General features: G+C 36.5%; 1 protein-coding gene across 4 annotated transcripts in view; it reads right to left on the bottom strand.

Moving 5' to 3' along the window:
* The window catches only part of FYN (FYN proto-oncogene, Src family tyrosine kinase), a 267,134-nt gene that overhangs the window by 191,843 nt on the left and 58,834 nt on the right, over positions 1-16,457 (bottom strand). The window lies entirely within an intron of this gene.

The raw sequence follows: 16,457 nt of genomic DNA, 5'->3' as shown, positions 1-16,457 counted from the left end.
GAATATAACATTGCACTTAAAAAAATATTCAAGACTAATCCTACTGACTCTATCACTAAGCAAGGCGTGATAAGTTTGAAGAGAGGGAGGATATTCTAAGTGGAGAAGAGGTGGAAGGGGAAAGGCAGGGAAGGAGGGGGGGAATTTCTGACCCATTTCCTACATCCCTGCTCTCTCCCCTTTTACTTTTGCCTCTTGGTACCTTTTTCCTATGCCATCTTCTAAAGTAGGTCCTTCCCGATCCTAAAAGGGGTGAGTTCCTTACCCTCCCTCCCCATATTACTTGATATTGCTCTTGCACATACCCTGTTTACAAGCAATTTACTTGCATGGCTATCACCTCTTGATATCATGGTCCTCTTTGAAAAGGAAGGACAAACAACAATAACACAACTCTGTTTACACTTTTGGCATCTCCTTCATGAAAAATAGCCATGGATTGGACAAAGAGCCAGCCTCAGAACCAGGAACATCTGGTTTCAAGGCCATGAACATGTACTGCTGCCTGTGTAAGCCTGGACAAGTCACATTAAGAGACTTGTCAATTAATTAATTAAGTTGCAGAGACAGTGTCAAACTGCATTAATGGAGGATTCTTTATATGGGAGTTCTTCATCCCAATTATAGGTCAAATCCTATAATTTTAAAAAAATTTTAATTTCCCAGAGTAAAATGCAAGCTCCTTCTGGGCAAGGATCTTCTTGTGCTCAGTACTTTTGTTCTTTAGTTGTTTTTCAGTCATGTCTGGTTCATGACCCTACTTGGGATTTTCTTGGATACCAGAGTCTTTTCCCATTTCCTTTTCCAGATCATTTTACACTTGCAATTCCTTTTTTCTTTTCTTCTTCCTTTTTTTCTTTTTTTGCGCAATTGGGGTTAAGTGATTTATCCACCTAATGTTAAGTGTGTGGGGCTGAATTTGAATTCAGGTCCTCCTGACTTCAGGGCCAGTGTTTCATCCATTTCACCCTCTAGCTACCCCCCTTCCTTTTAAATATATAATAAAGTTATGACTTTAGATAAGAAGGTTTTTCAAAGTAAAATTTGGTGATTCTCTAAGTTCTCATGTAAAATCAAAGAAACTACCTTACAAGATGGTTGGGCATGGAATGAGGGAATACTATATTCATAGGAATAGGACTGGACTCCAAAAAGAAGAGACCTGTGACCTTGACTCAATTCACTTTATTTTAAATTAAAATTATTTCTTTTCTCTGCTCTTCAGATGCTGCTGAGTAGCCAACTCTTAACTGTCAAGGTCATATGTCTTGTCTACCCAGTCTACACTGTCTGCATCTCAGCCACAACTATTTCCTGAGGGATAGGGGGGAGAAAAAAACCCAACACAATTGCAAACAAACAATAAAAACACATACCATGATCTCATGTTGTCATGCAGTTTCTCCTCTAAATTTTGGCATGCCCAGGGTGCATGGATTCTAAAGCAGAATTTGATCCTCTGTTTCCCTCAGCTACTCTCCATTTCTCCTCTCCCTTCCTTGGTGGTACCAGGCACTCCATTTTTTTCTATTAACTTTCTTTTGCAATCTGACTTCCTTGCTTAAGACTCTATAGAAACCCCTCTTACTAGAGGGGTGACCTTGCATTGACTTCTTTTCTATCCTTCAATCTTCTGAATATCTTTTCTACTGACTCTAATATTTTAATCATTATTTAATGAATTCTCTCCAAATTTTCCCTTTCTCTGAATAAATATCCCTCCACTCCCTTCAAACTGTTCTTAATCATCATATTTCTATTACCCTTCAGTTTCTGTGGCTAATTCCTCCAAACCAATATGGTTTATATGGAATTCTCTATCATTTCCCCCCTACTCCACATTTTTAACTTCCTTGTGTCTATCAGTCTAACAATTTGTTAAGCTTCCAGGTTTAAACACTTGAAAAGTCATCCCTGCTTCCTTCCTTTTCCTTATCCTCTATATTTAGTCAGTAAAATCTTAATCATTCATCCTTCAAAATACCATAGCCTTCATCCTATTATTTTCCTGTTTAAAAGACACAAATTAGTTCCTTAGCTCTTAAGCAAACCCAAGTTCCACATCTTACCATTCAAGGCTTTCTATAAACTGGTCTCTTTTCTCACTTAATCAGACCTTATCTTTTGCTATTCCCCATTTCTAGTCAGGTGGCTTTCTTTACTATTCTTTTCCCTTCATCCAGCTTTCCTCTTATGTACAAGGTCTTATGCTAAATACAGTGGAGGATGCAAAGAAAAAAAATAACACTTTCAACGTGTCTATGCTGTAGACACTAAAGAATTTTAACACAGGAAAGATGAAAGCATACTTTAGAAGGATAATTTTTTTTTTTTTTAAGGTATCTTACAGGATGGATGGAAGGTGTGAGAAATTAACAGTAAAGAAACCTGTTAGGAAGATATTACAGTTATAGTTGGCCCAGTAGATAGAATGTCAGGCTCAAAGTCAGGAAGACTGAGTTCAAATCTATTTTCAGACACTAGCTGTGTGACACTGTCAAGTCATTTAACCCTTTTTGCCTCAGTTTTCTAATCTACAAAAGGAGCTGGATAAAGAAATGGCCTACCACCCCAGTATCTTTATCAAGAAAACTTCAAATAGGTTAATGAAGAATCAGACACAACCCAAACAACTCAAGGAGAACATAAGTTACAGTAGTCTAGGACACGATATAATAAGGGCTAGCCTTAGGATGACGGCTCTTTAAAGGAAGGTGTACATGCCAGAAATATATTGTTAGACAAATTGGCAGGAATTTGGTGACATTAGTTAAAGGGCTGAGCAGTAGCAAATAGTCAAAGATGAATCTAAGGCGTTAAGTCTGGGTGAATGGTAAAAAACAAACAAACAAACAAAAAAAAACTTATCTTAAAAGATAAGAGATTTAATGTAGAAAAGAATCTTAGGTCATACAACTTTATTATATGTTTTGCCTACTTGTTACACCACAGCATAAGAAAGAATGTTGGTTTGGGGCAAAAAAATGTAAGAGTTAGAAACATTTTAGAAATGTTAATTTTGAATTGATAATGGAAATATCCTGTAGGCAACTGGTAATGTAACACAGAAGCTTGGGAAAGAGACAAGAACTGGAGGGACAAAGAGAAGGACTAGGGAGTTCACAAAACCTCCAAGAGTGACAATATCTATAAAGAATGTTTAATAACAGGGAGAAAATCTCAGGAACATGCATAGTGAAGGGGTGGGAAAAGAAAGAAGAATCTTTGAAGGGGAGAAACGACTGACCAAAGAAGTAAAAGAGAACCAACTGAGGATAATAGAAATCAAAGGAAGAGAGGATTACAAGGAGGAAGGAGGTGATCAAAGGCTGCACTGGTGTTCAATGTTGCAAGGAACCTTCTAGCAATTATGGTCCATTATTCTTACCATGTTTTTCTTCAGTTTCTTTATTGCATCTTTACCTCCCATCTACCCACAGTCAAAACCCCTCCATGTCCTCTTATGCTTACCAGCATTCTACACCAACCTCTTTCAGAGTCTTGACTTCTTTGTATTAGATTCTATGCATGTATCATTTTGATCATATTGCTTGCTTGCAGTCTTAGGAATGACTTCCTAATTGCCTCTTAAAATAATCTAAGATGTTTCTCAAGACCCTTTGTCATTCAGCCTCTTTTCTTTCTCTTCCTGTTTGACTCTTCTGCTACATTACAGATTTCTGCTTTTGGCTCCTTTTAAGCACTTCTCCTTTTTGATTACCCAATAGAACTCTGCATCTAGGATCACACCATTCTCTTTAACTGGGAGGATGCCTTTCCATCAGCATTCCCTTAGGCCATGCATCCTATCTTTAAGACATTTTCAAGAACCATCTTTAATCTTTAAATGCCTTCTGTCAGGCTCTTTATTTCCTTGATTCCCTCATAAAGCCATTATAAATTGATACTGCATGGCTTTAGTCACTCCAGACACTTCTATAATAACAATAATGATGAGAGCTGACATATTTATCTACCACTTTTGGTTTTCAAATACATTTTCATAATACTTCTAAGGTAAGTTGTTCAAGATTCATTATCCCCATTTTCTTAATGAGGCTTGAGAGGTTAAGTGATTTTTGTTCCAATTTTCACAATAAAAAAGTATAAATGTCAGAGTCTGGATATGAACCCTTATCTCTCCTGTATTACAATCAGCATCTATGTATAGCTATCATTAATTACCTTAATAGTACAAATATGGCTTATGTAGTCTATGTTCTCCCTTCACTCCAACGGTGACAGTAAAACCTGGCTGGCATTAAAACCTGACGGCCTGATCTTTGCATTCTTAATAACAAAATAACAACCAGAACAATAAAAAGATGAACAAAAATTTTAAAAGCCTATAAATTAGCTGAAAATATAATCAAACTATTAAAAGTACCAAATAATACAAAAATCATATGCAGAGAATCCAAGCTCTCAACCCCCCCCCCCCCTTTTTTAAACTGCATTTGGATTTGAAATCTAAGGCTTTAGGTTCAAAGCTTGGCTTTTTCCATTGTTCTCATAGGGTTGTTGTGGGAACCAAGCAAAGTAGCCTACATAAAGTGCTTTGCAAACCTTAAATCACTCTATAAATGCTAACTATCCAAATAACTAACTATCACCATCATGCCTTGGATAAATCACTTTCTGGGCATCAGTTCATTTTTTTTTTCTTTTTAAGTAGGCTTAACAAGATAACCTCCAAGGTCCCTTCTATCTCTAAATCTATAATCTATGACCATCCATCCCTGAGCATAATAGCTTAAGGATACATTCAAAAGGCTAGTCATTTTATCCTCACAAAATATGCAGCCATGACACACATTTGGAGAGCAGCCCATGCTGATCAGATGATAGATATTTTCACTGGTTTCTCTGTAAATCAGGGCTACTAACAGCAAAATGTCCATACTAAATAGGAGCTATCAGTAATGTGGTACAAATTTTATTTGCCAAGCCTCACTTTGAAATAAACCCCAGCTATCTGTCTACTGAAGAGATACTGTATTATGGCACTATTTACACAACCATTACGCATTTATGCTCCCTTTCAAAGATAAATGATACATTTAGAGAATGAATTGGATACAAAAACTATCTGGATTGGGAGGTTGCCAAAACAAACGGCTGGTTTAACCACAAGAACCCCCACTGCCAGTGAGCTTCCCATCCAAACAAAGAGCCTTATAGACCCTCCCTTTGTATATCTGGCAATCTGAATGTGAAAATAACAAAAAGGGAATGATGATTGCCTTTAGAAAGAGTTCTTAGTAATCAATTAAGTGTTTCTTATAAGACAACACATTCTTCAAGGGCTCCTGGTTTCATTGGTATAAGCATTTCTTCACATGTCATAATGCAGATGTCACAGTTAGTAGTATTTTCTCTCCTATTTAAAAAATGTTTATATACCGAAAAGCATTTCTTTTCTTTCCCTCCCATTTAAAAGAAAAACAAAACCCTAGAAACAAATATGCATAACCAAATTCCCACACAGGTTATTTCTAAAAACGTATGTTTCATTCTACAGCCTTGACTTTATTATATTCCTAGGTGGTAGGATGCAGAGTTCACCATCAGTACTCTGAAATTATGATTGATCTTTACACGGATCAGAACTGTTTGACCTTGTGATTTTGTAGTTATGATAAAATAGCTCAATAGCTATTCTTGTATAAGGCAAGAGTTCAAAAGAGCTATTGTGTTACATACTTTAATAGCCCAGAAGAAAAACAAGAAATGCAAATTTAGAGACATTTTCATTCCAAATGTTCATATTTATATCTGACCTGTGATGGAGTCTTATGAATTCATTTTGGTCTGATCAGCTAGGTCATCGGATACTGTACCTTGTCCCCAACAAAGTGATGTCATTTTGGTCTTTGAACACAAAGGGTAACAATCAACCAATCAACTATGGTTTGTTCACTTTATTCTGCATCAGTTCACAGAAAATTTTCCAGGTTTCTCTGAAATTCTCTCTTTTGTCATTTCTTGACAGCATAATAATATTCTAAAATAGGGCAACTAGGTACCAGTAGATAGAATACCAGCCTTGAAGTTAGGAGGACTTGTGTTCAAATTTGGTCTCAGACACACTTCCTAGCTGTGTGACCCTGGGCAAGTCACTCAACACCAATTGCCTCAGCAAAAATAATAATGATAAATGATAATGATAATGATAATAATAATATTATTCTAAATGACTCATTTCCAGTTCTTTGTCATCATGAAAAGAGCTGCTCTCAATATTTTTATATATACAGATTTTTCCCCTCAATAGGTGGTCTTTATAAATTGCTAGGGCCAAAATCCATTATCTAGTGGTCAGCCCTTCTGGTGATGAGCCTCTTAACACTTCCTTAGCTAACATGTTTCTTGGATGACCTATGTACCGGGTTTTTTCTGGGTCTCTGTTCAAAGTCCTTTCACCTCCTACTTCACTGAATTAATCTTCAAAAATCCAAGGTCACACTCAGGTGCCAATGGAGATTTTAGAGGAGTTAAGTAGACAATTAATAATTTAAATATAAATATGATTAAAAAGATCGAAATGCTTAGAATTGAATTCAACTGTAAAATTTGTCATTGAGTTCACAGGAGGTCCCAAAAACTAAGGGAAATAGTAAAAGTAAATGAGGAAGTCCTCCCTTCCATCTATTTTTAGACAACTAAAATAGAAATAGAAAATATCTTTGCTTCCCCTTGATGTCCTACACACACCACTGATTCTGTTGGCAAACATTTAATCTGAATTTTTAATGTCATGTTAATATAACAGACTTCAGCTAACAGTTACAAGTGTCAAAATATGTGTTTGGGTAGAAGGCACAAATTAACTAAGACATTTTAAATGGAAAGCATGTTAAAGGACAACAAGATTCTCAATAAAAATATAAATACACTGAAGCCAATTTTCAGTTTATTAAAACTTCTGCAGCAAAAAGCACTTCTTCATTTGTAGTAACTACACTTTAAAACAAAACAAAATGAAAAACCCAGCACTCAACAACGTCATTAGAATTCTATTTTTCACCATTTGATCATAGCACATCTCTGACTACTGTTCATCCTTCATTCTCCAAAAGAACTATGACATGAAAGTAAACTGGATTTCAAGTGAGGGAGGGCTGTGCAAGGTCCAGAGCCATTTGGGTCTTGTGGCCAGTTATAGATCGGGAATACTAGAGATGCCCCTGCATGAAGTGGGAGACCTTGGCTTTTTTAAGCTCAAGTCTTTAATAAGTCTCATTTGATTGATGGCAAACAGTACTGAGTCAAGTGAAAATTTTTTAATCAGTCCTACAGCCCTTGAGATAATGCACCAAGCAAAAGTACTAAACAGACAAAATAGCAAAATTATTACTTCTCTTCACCCATTCATTACTCAAGAAAAACAGGTCTTATATTTTGTCTCTCACATCTATTTATGATTTTCTGCTGGTATCTGCTCAAATCTGGAATGCATACCTTCTAAGAATCCTTAGCGTCCTATAAAACATGGCTAAGGGAATTCATATACACATAAGGTCTTTCCTATGCCCATTCCTTTCTACTAGTCTCCCCGCGTCTTTTACCTTTTGAAATTACTTTATATATGCTTCATATATCTGAGTACATATTATGTCATTCCAATAGAATGCCAGTTTCTTTAAGGATTTCAATTTTGTCTAACTCCAGTGTCTACCATATTGTTTTGCATGTAGAAAACACTTAATAAACACTTCCTGAATTGAGTTAAATATTATTATTACTTCCCCAAATAAACAGAAAAACATTCTGCAAGTTTTCTTTGGAAGCTTTATGTTTAAATCTATCTCAGGATGTAAAGTACCAATTTTTAAAATGACTCATAAGAATGTCCCATGATGGGCCATTACTACAGAACCCATCTTTACACTCATTTCACTTTCTTCTCTTTTTCATCTGGAAAGAGACATTCTGGGTGATAATGACTGTTCATTCCTTTATTTTCACATTTTGATTCCCCCCTTATAATCTTAGCTGGTAAATGAGGTAAGAAGGCATTTCAGAGACAACTCTGTATACTCTTAATGAACCTACCACAATTTAGAGTAAGAACCCTATACTGTTTAAAAAAAAAAAAAAAGAAATGGGAATAGATATGGCTTTCAATTATAAGGTATTTCCTCTATAACCTTTTTCATTTACTTCTACTTCTCCTTTTCTATCTATAGAATGTCTTCTCTTTTTTGTTCTTGACTTCCTAATTCTTGGCTTTGGTTAACCCTCCCCATTTTTCTTCCTTCTGCCTCATATCTTCTTTATCATCCACTTTTGTCCAGGCTCCCAAATCCTATCCAGGACAGTCTGGAATGAGAATGAGGATAGGAAACATTAAGTTTGCTCATTCTACTCACTCTATTTAGAGTCACCATTATAAGTCCCAAGACCCTCTGGTCTTCCTATCTGCCCGGCCATCATATCCCAAGTACTTTATCGTATTGTTCCAGCACTAGACCCTTTAGATGCCATTTCACCTTTTGCCATACTCTAGGGACCTCTGGGTCTTACCATGCATCTTACTTGGTCCTAGGAATTCCAAGCTGGCCAATTCATTTGCCTTGCTATCTCTTCCAATTATAATGTGAACACCTTGATTTTTCTTTTTGTATCTCTAGTGTTTAGCAAAAATTCAGTAGGTACTGAATTTTGTTCTTTTCTCATCTTTTTTTTTCATTCTAATCCCATTCAAAATGAATATTTGTTGTTGGCAAATAAGTTCTCACCACTAACATCAAATTATAAGTTTATAATATAACAGTCAGAAGCAACTTTAGAGGCTGCCTCATCCAAACTCTTCAGGGTTTAGCTCAAGAAATTGAGGCTTAGAAAAGGAACTGGCTTCCTCTGCCACTGCAAATGAGAGAAGTGAGATTTGAACTCAGATATTTTGATCTGAAATCTGGGATTCTTCCAATTGTACTCATCGCCACCACTGGCATCATGAAATTCATATTTTCTCTAGTCATGAATTTGCTCTACATTCTTCCTTATTCCAAGTCCAGCACTTTATCCAATGCACCAGTGCACTCATTGGAGTGGACTTGAAAACTCTTTAATGCTCAAGTACATCTGAAAGTTTATCTCAGGCTTCCGTTTATATGAATTTCAAATGGAAAAAATAGAATTTTAAATGGAAAGATGCACCTGTTAGCATTGCAAAGCACAGTGAAAAATGAAAAATGACTATAAACTATCTTCTCTAATATTTTCTTATCATGCTCATTGAGAGGTTTCTTCCAAGGGGGATCTTTAATGGGACATAATGACCAGGTGTGCCCATTAGAAGTGAATCCACCTTCTTCTAAATAAATTGAAAATTCTGTTCCATAAGCACAGGGATCAAAAGATCCTCTTCCATTTACTCATTTTTTCATTTACAGTTTTGTACAGATTTCTTCTGAAAGAGATTTAACTCTTTCTGGAATCCAAATAAAGAGATTATGTTCCATCATTTGACAACTGGATTTTCAACAATATAGGATCTTATACTTCAGAGATGATATGAAAAAAGAAGAGGAAGTGAAAAAAAAAAAAAAGAGCAAAGATTCATAAAGAGATAATCTGGGGTTTTATTTGGGCAGGGGGAATGACTAATGGCTTGAAAGTTAGGAAATTATCCCTCCTACTATGTTGATTCACTACTGTGTGACTTTGTCAAATCATTTAACATCTTTGTAGGTTAGTTCCTCCAGCAGAAAAAAAAAAAGGGGGGGGGGGAGATAATACTGTAAATCACAACACATCAATAGCACATAACTCTTCTAGTATCATTTGTCACTCTAAATAAAATAAACTCTTCTTTATGTCTTACTACTTCCCACCTACTAACTGTTAAACCCATTTCCTTCTGTCTTGCCCTCAAAAATAAATTATGAAGTATTTCACTAGAATTTCTGGGGAAAAATATGGTAGCTTTATTGAGTGATGGCCGGCCAATGAGAGACCAAATCTCAGCATACTTTGTAAAAGCCTTGACAATCAGAGGGAATGAGTTAGTACTCTTAGTCCCTGAACAGGGAGGTCTCTCCTATTAATCAAAGGGTGTGCATCTGTGGTTCCTCTCATCTAAGGACATCACAGAGCACATGAAATCCTTGTAAGCACAATAGGAGGTATCATTATCTCTGTTTTGCAGTCACGGAAGTTAAAAGGCATTCTTGCAGATAGTTTAGACCTCAGCCTTTCACCACACTCTCCCCACCCATATCAGTAAGAGGATGGCAGTACCCAACCAAGGTCTTAAGAAATATAGTCTGATTGATGCATACAAAAACAGATTCTTCTTTATGCTATCTATTTTCTCAAAGGCTTGTCCTAATTCCTTTCAGGCCCACAATTATTTACAAATCTGGCACTAATCAATCAAGCACTTATTGTGAACCTACTATGTGCCCGGTGCCATGTTCCATTCTGGAACTAGTGAAGGTGAAATAGTACTTGCTTTTATTCTACTAGCAGAGACAATATATACATAAATAAGTATAATGTATACAGAATATATACAAAACTAATACAAGGTATTTATGAGGAGGGAGGGCACATGCTGCCCAAGATTAAGAAATGCTTCATGTAGGAGGTACCATTTGATCTCTGTGCTGGGTTGAGCAGCAAGTCACTCTCATTATTGAACTGGGATGTCTAGTCTATTGTCTGACCATTGGTTTCTTCCATATCATTTGCTACCAGCATAATCAAAGTGAATTTTAGAAAAGGGCTAGAAATGAAAGATACTCAGAAAAAATTTAGTGATATTTCAGAAGAGAATTACTTCTTTAAGTAAAGAAATTAACTTTTAACTCCTCTAAGAGAGAATTCTTAACTAGTGAAAACACTTAAAATTATCTTCTAAATAACAAAGAACTATATAGGGGACTACAAAATCAAAGGCTCATCAATTTGGGCCTGAAAGGATCTTCAGAAGCTATCTAGTCCAGCTCCCCCATTTTACAAACAAGGAAACTAAGACCCAAGATGGCTAAGTGATTTGCTCAAATAGATGCTAAGTAAACAGAGGCAGTTTGCAAATCCAGCTCTTCAGACTCCAGAGTAAGCTCCTTCTCTGCACTATACTTACTGCGTCAATTTAGATAAATTGACACAAGGACAGAGGAGGAAGAAAGAGATTTATATTCTTAATAGGGAAGATTCTCATTTTCCAAAAAAACAGAAAACTATGTTTTGAAATCCAATGAGACTTCCCTACTCTAAAATTTTATTCAATTTCCTTTTCTTTTCCCATATGTTAAGTGAAAATGACAATTTGAATCAGTCTAGAACTTTTCATCAGTGGGAGGCTGCTCTTCACTCCATACTAAAACAATGGCAAGCTTTAAAATTCCTTCAGCAGGTTTCCCTGTCTGGGGTCCTCCCTTTTCCAAACTTCCTTTCTCTGAATAACTAACCCCACCCTCTTGGTGGAAGCCTTATGAAGGAACAGCATTAAGACCAACATCCTGGAAATACTTGTTTGTTGGTTACTTGGAACAAAAGGAAATCCGGCAGTCATTTCTTCCTATCTCTCCAATCCCAGCAGCTATGCCTCTTGCACTCCTGATTACTGATTCAGTCACAAACCTTTCATATAAAGACATTCTCTGAGTATGGGAGCTCAGGAAAAGCAGAATTTTATCAGAGAACTAAGTGAAATAACTGAAGTCACATCAAATTTTAAAAATATCTATTTTCTAGGAATAGTTCCTGCTAGAGACATTGTGCATATTATTAAAGCAGAAGGCATATACCACATTCCATTGGATAATAATCAAACTCACACACACACACACACACACACACACACACACACACACACACCCAGATCAAAGAATGTTTAATACTGGTTCCCTAGAAAAGGACAAACTTCTCTAGTAATTCCCCCCCCCCCCCCCCCCCCCCCCCCCCCCCGGCTTCTATCTTCCCAATTCCCTTCCCTTGTCCAAATAACTTGGTGCAAAAAGCCTGAATTGATGGACAATGAAATAAGCAGAAGCAGAAAAAAATATACACAAAGACAACAACAAAAATGCTAACAACAATAACCACACAGAGAAACTGAGGAAGAAGATGCAACTCCCAGTTTTTGTACAGAGTGAGGAAAGGCTATAAGTATAGAATAATTCACATATTGTCAGACTTGGCTGAAGTGTGGATTAGTTTTGTTGAACAATTGATTTTCATTTTCTTTTATTCTTGTTTATAAGGAATGCTTCACAAGGTTAGTAAGGAGAAAAGGAGATTTTTGAAAATGTGGGTAACAGAAAATGGAAAGGTATTTAAGGGAATGAAAAACTTATTCTTTTATTTTTATAGAAATTTTTTAAAAATCTCAGAGCTTAAAATTTGATTTCCAAAACAGTTTGTTTAATATTATGGCCTAAAACTAGAAGTGAGGTTTCAGTTTCGATTCTTCCTCTAAGTAGCTACAGACTTTCAGTAAGTCTCTTTAATCTCTCTGGATCTCAGTTTCCTCATCGGTCCTATACATGTCTTAAACTCAACATCTCCAAAACTAAACCTTTTATCTTTCCCTCAAACCCTCACCTATTTCTCACTTCTCTATTACTACAGAAATCAACACCACCCACTTAGTGACCCAGGTTCACTCCATGTGTCATTCCCAATTCATCACTTTTTTTCATTCCCCATCTCCTATGAATGGTAAAATCCTATCATTTCCATGTTCATAGTATCACTTCTCTCTCTATGCTCGCTTCTTTCCTTTGACATTATTATTACCCTGGTGTAGGCTATCATCTTATACCTGGAATGTTGCAACACCCAATTGGTTAGTCTCCCTTTAAGTCCCTCCCCATTCCACTCCATCTTCTTCTCAGCTGGCAAACTGATCATTCAAAAATGCAGTCTAATGATATCACACCTCTATAAAATAAATTCCAGTGGCTCCCCATTGCTTCCAGGATCAAATATGACATCTTCTGTTTGGATTTTAGCCCTCTAAGAATAATTATGTTCCCCCCCACCTTTCTAACCTTATATATCTTACTCATGCCTACATACTCTGCAATCTAGTCACACTGGTTTCCTTGCTATTCTTCCCACTCAACACTCCATTTCTGGATGGATTTTTACTGTCCTCCCATCCCTGGAATGCTCTTGTCTACCTCCTAGCTTATCCTAAGTCCTATGTTCTGCAAGAAGTCTTTTCCAGTCTTCCCGACTTCTTTTTATCTTATTTAATTTATCCTAAATATCTCATATGTATACAGTTGTTTGCATGTTGTCTGACATTAGACTATGAACTATTTGTTTTTCTGCTTTTCTTTGTATCTTTAGCACAGTGCTTGGCACACAGTAGGCTCTTTCCCCCCCCGAGACAATTGGGGTTAAGTGACTTGCCCAGGGTCACACAGCTAGAAAGTATTAAGTATCTGAGACCAGATTTGAACTCAGTCCTAACTTCAGGGCTAGTGCTCTATCCACTGCACCACCTAGCTGCCCCACATAGTAGGCTCTATAAATAAATCCAGGAGGAGAAGGACTTCAAAGCCTTCCTTCCACTTCCATCTCCAGTCATCCTGATTTACATCTGGCCACTGGACCCAGATGGCTCTGGAGGGAAAGTGAGGTAGGTAACCTTGCATATCCCTCCCTCACTTATATCCAACTCATTTGCATGTGAACATTCCTGAAGTCAGCGTCCTCTTTGAGAACAAAGAACAAACAAACAATGTTTCTATTAACCTCAAAAGACAGAAACTTCATGTTTCTTTTACATTATTCTCTTCCTTTAAATTCTATCTCCCTTCCCTTCACAACTCCAAATTAAAATTTCAACTAATAATTCATCTATAGGAGAGGCCCAAAATAAATGTTTGCTGGTCAACTGACTGAATCAGTTTCCTAAGGCTTTAAGGAAGGAATGGAATTTCAGGAATGTGTAGGGGATAGATAGTTAAAGGGAGGCACCAAAACAAAAATGGGATGACATAGCAAAGCAAGCAATAAATGGGAATTTTGAATTTATTCTATAGTTGATCTGTTTATTTACTTAATAACATTATATTTAATATTATATTTAATCTATTCAATATACCAAGCCCCTGTGATATGTTTTATATTGGGGAGAAACAGGATAAAACAAAAATGGAGGAAAGAGATAGTAAGCAGTGGCCAAAGGAGACAATTTAACAGGTGCTCTGAGGACTGCTGAAGGAGTGATATGATAGAAATAAATAATTCCCTGAAAAGCAAGTCCTCATAAGAGATAAATGTAACCATATTACACTAAGGCTGTGGAAGCATAGATGGAGTCCAAAGTGGAGAGATCACAAAGCAATATGTGAAAGGTTTTGACAATAGATAAACGAAGTGGTTTATGTTTTCTCTTGTTTAGATCTGAAAGAAGAAGTAAATTGTGAAGGGATTAGATTTAGGCATGATATGAAGGAAAACTTTCTAACATTTAGAACTATTTCAAAATAGAGTGGGCTGCCTCAGGAGATAGCAGGCTCCCCATCACTGGGAGTCTCCAAATAAAAGTTAGTTGCACAAGCACTTATCAGGTATGCAAAGAAAAAGTATGTTTGGATGGTCTCTGAGGTCCCTTCAAACTCTGACTTGATTCTATACCTCCAACCTTTTCCACCCCAAGAGCTCCATATTTCCTTTTACCTAAGATTTAGCTTAATGACTGCCCCACTTTATGTGTCTGACTTTATCACCCCTCCCTTACTAACAGCTTTGCTCAAGGGAGGGACTTTGTTTTTTTTTCTTTTTCCTTTGTTTCCCTAAAACAAAACAAATAAATAAATAGATAAGATGTATTGCTTAAACTAAATGATTGCTACAGGTTGTAATAGATAATATGCAAAAGAGAGAATTATAAAATTATAAAACTTTGATGAATGTATCTTAAGGTCTACCTGGAAACTATAGAGGGTAGGAATCACCAGAATGACCCTTTCAGGTCATGCTATTTAACTTAGCTTTAGATGCTCAAGGATGAAAGGTGCAGATATACGTCAGCATCATCAACTAGCCAATTACAAGGAACTGACTGCTAGCCTGAACTAAATATAAACATGAGAAGTTGGGGTTTTATCTGGCTCACTGGTCCACTTAAAAGTAGACAGAATTTGTTACCCTATGGGACTAGATGGATTACTTTTCATCCTTACATTTTATTTATCTGCTGTCTATACTTTTAAAGAGGACTTTTGTATCCAGTTAAAAATAAACCAATTTTTATTGTTTTGAATGAGTGTTTGCTATAACTTAAGTGGACCACACTAGAGGGAAGAACAAAGGGGAACATCTCAACAATTGTTGTTGATCATCCCTCCTTTTTGAAGAGGACCAATAACATTGAGGCGATGTCTTGACTTGTGCATGAATAGGAGTTAAACAGCCATCAGCCTTATTCTGTCTTTCAGTCACTATTCAGCCCAAGATTGAACCACAAATCTATAGTAAAAGTGTGCTTTCTCTCTCACTCTTCTTTTCTCTTAAAACAAAGCCAAACTTCATTAGTACCAAAGAAAGATATTTATACAAAAAAATAAAAAAAAGTCAACACCTTGGTTTGTCTATCTCACTTCACAACTGTACCACTTTTCTGCTGAGAGGCAGGAGACATGCAGGTCAGTCCTTTACAGATTCAGCTGGTCACTGGATTAATCAAAGTTCCAATACCTTTCAATATTGTCTTCCTTTACATTGTGTCCACTCTGCAAATTATTCTCCTAGTAATCCTTCTCCATTTTTAAGTCAACTTCATATTTCTATGGTCATATTTTTGGATGCTTTTGAAAAGAAAGATATTAAAATGCTTGAATATGTCAAAATCAATTATACAGATACTGCAGATTTCTGAAGAGCTAAATACTTTACTGAGCCCTGGAAAAAAGTAGAAGAGGAAATGGAGGGTAGGAGGATCACAACTTCCAGAATAGATTTGCCATAACCAGTAGAATTAATCCAGCCCTCTGTGTCACCCCACACCTCCGGAGTGTTGATGCTACGAAGGCAGAGGCACAGCTCAGAGTGTTAAGTAAATTATGAAATGGCTCTGGGAGTGTTGCTGACTTGTTGAATATAACTTAACAAAATAATTTGTGTCACTGATGATGAAGAACAATTACACTAGCTGAAAGAACTTTTTTTTTTCCCATGGAAATCAGACGTGGCATACAAAGCACTAAATTAATTCCCTAGGAGAAATTCTGAGAGTGGGGGATAGGGAGGAGTTGCTTTGCTAGCCAGCAATTATTATAAAAGTTCCTAGAGTTTTCTGCTCTATTCTCTTCTCCTGCACCATATAAGACCTTTCCTTTTAAAAGAAAAAAAGCTTGCAGTCTTTAAAGGCCTAAACCGCTTCTTGCCCAGGTAAAAAGATCCCTGTGGAAGGAAGTGAAGATGTAGCTTTTTTTCCTTTCAAAAAGAAATTATAAAAAATCTGGTGATTATATAGTGTGGCTTTCATA

The sequence above is a fragment of the Sminthopsis crassicaudata genome, chromosome 4 (genome assembly GCF_048593235.1).
Source record: "Sminthopsis crassicaudata isolate SCR6 chromosome 4, ASM4859323v1, whole genome shotgun sequence".
Classification (NCBI taxonomy): domain Eukaryota; kingdom Metazoa; phylum Chordata; class Mammalia; order Dasyuromorphia; family Dasyuridae; genus Sminthopsis; species Sminthopsis crassicaudata.
Note: the sequence above shows the minus strand (reverse complement) of the source record. Positions and strands in the feature narration are given on the sequence as shown.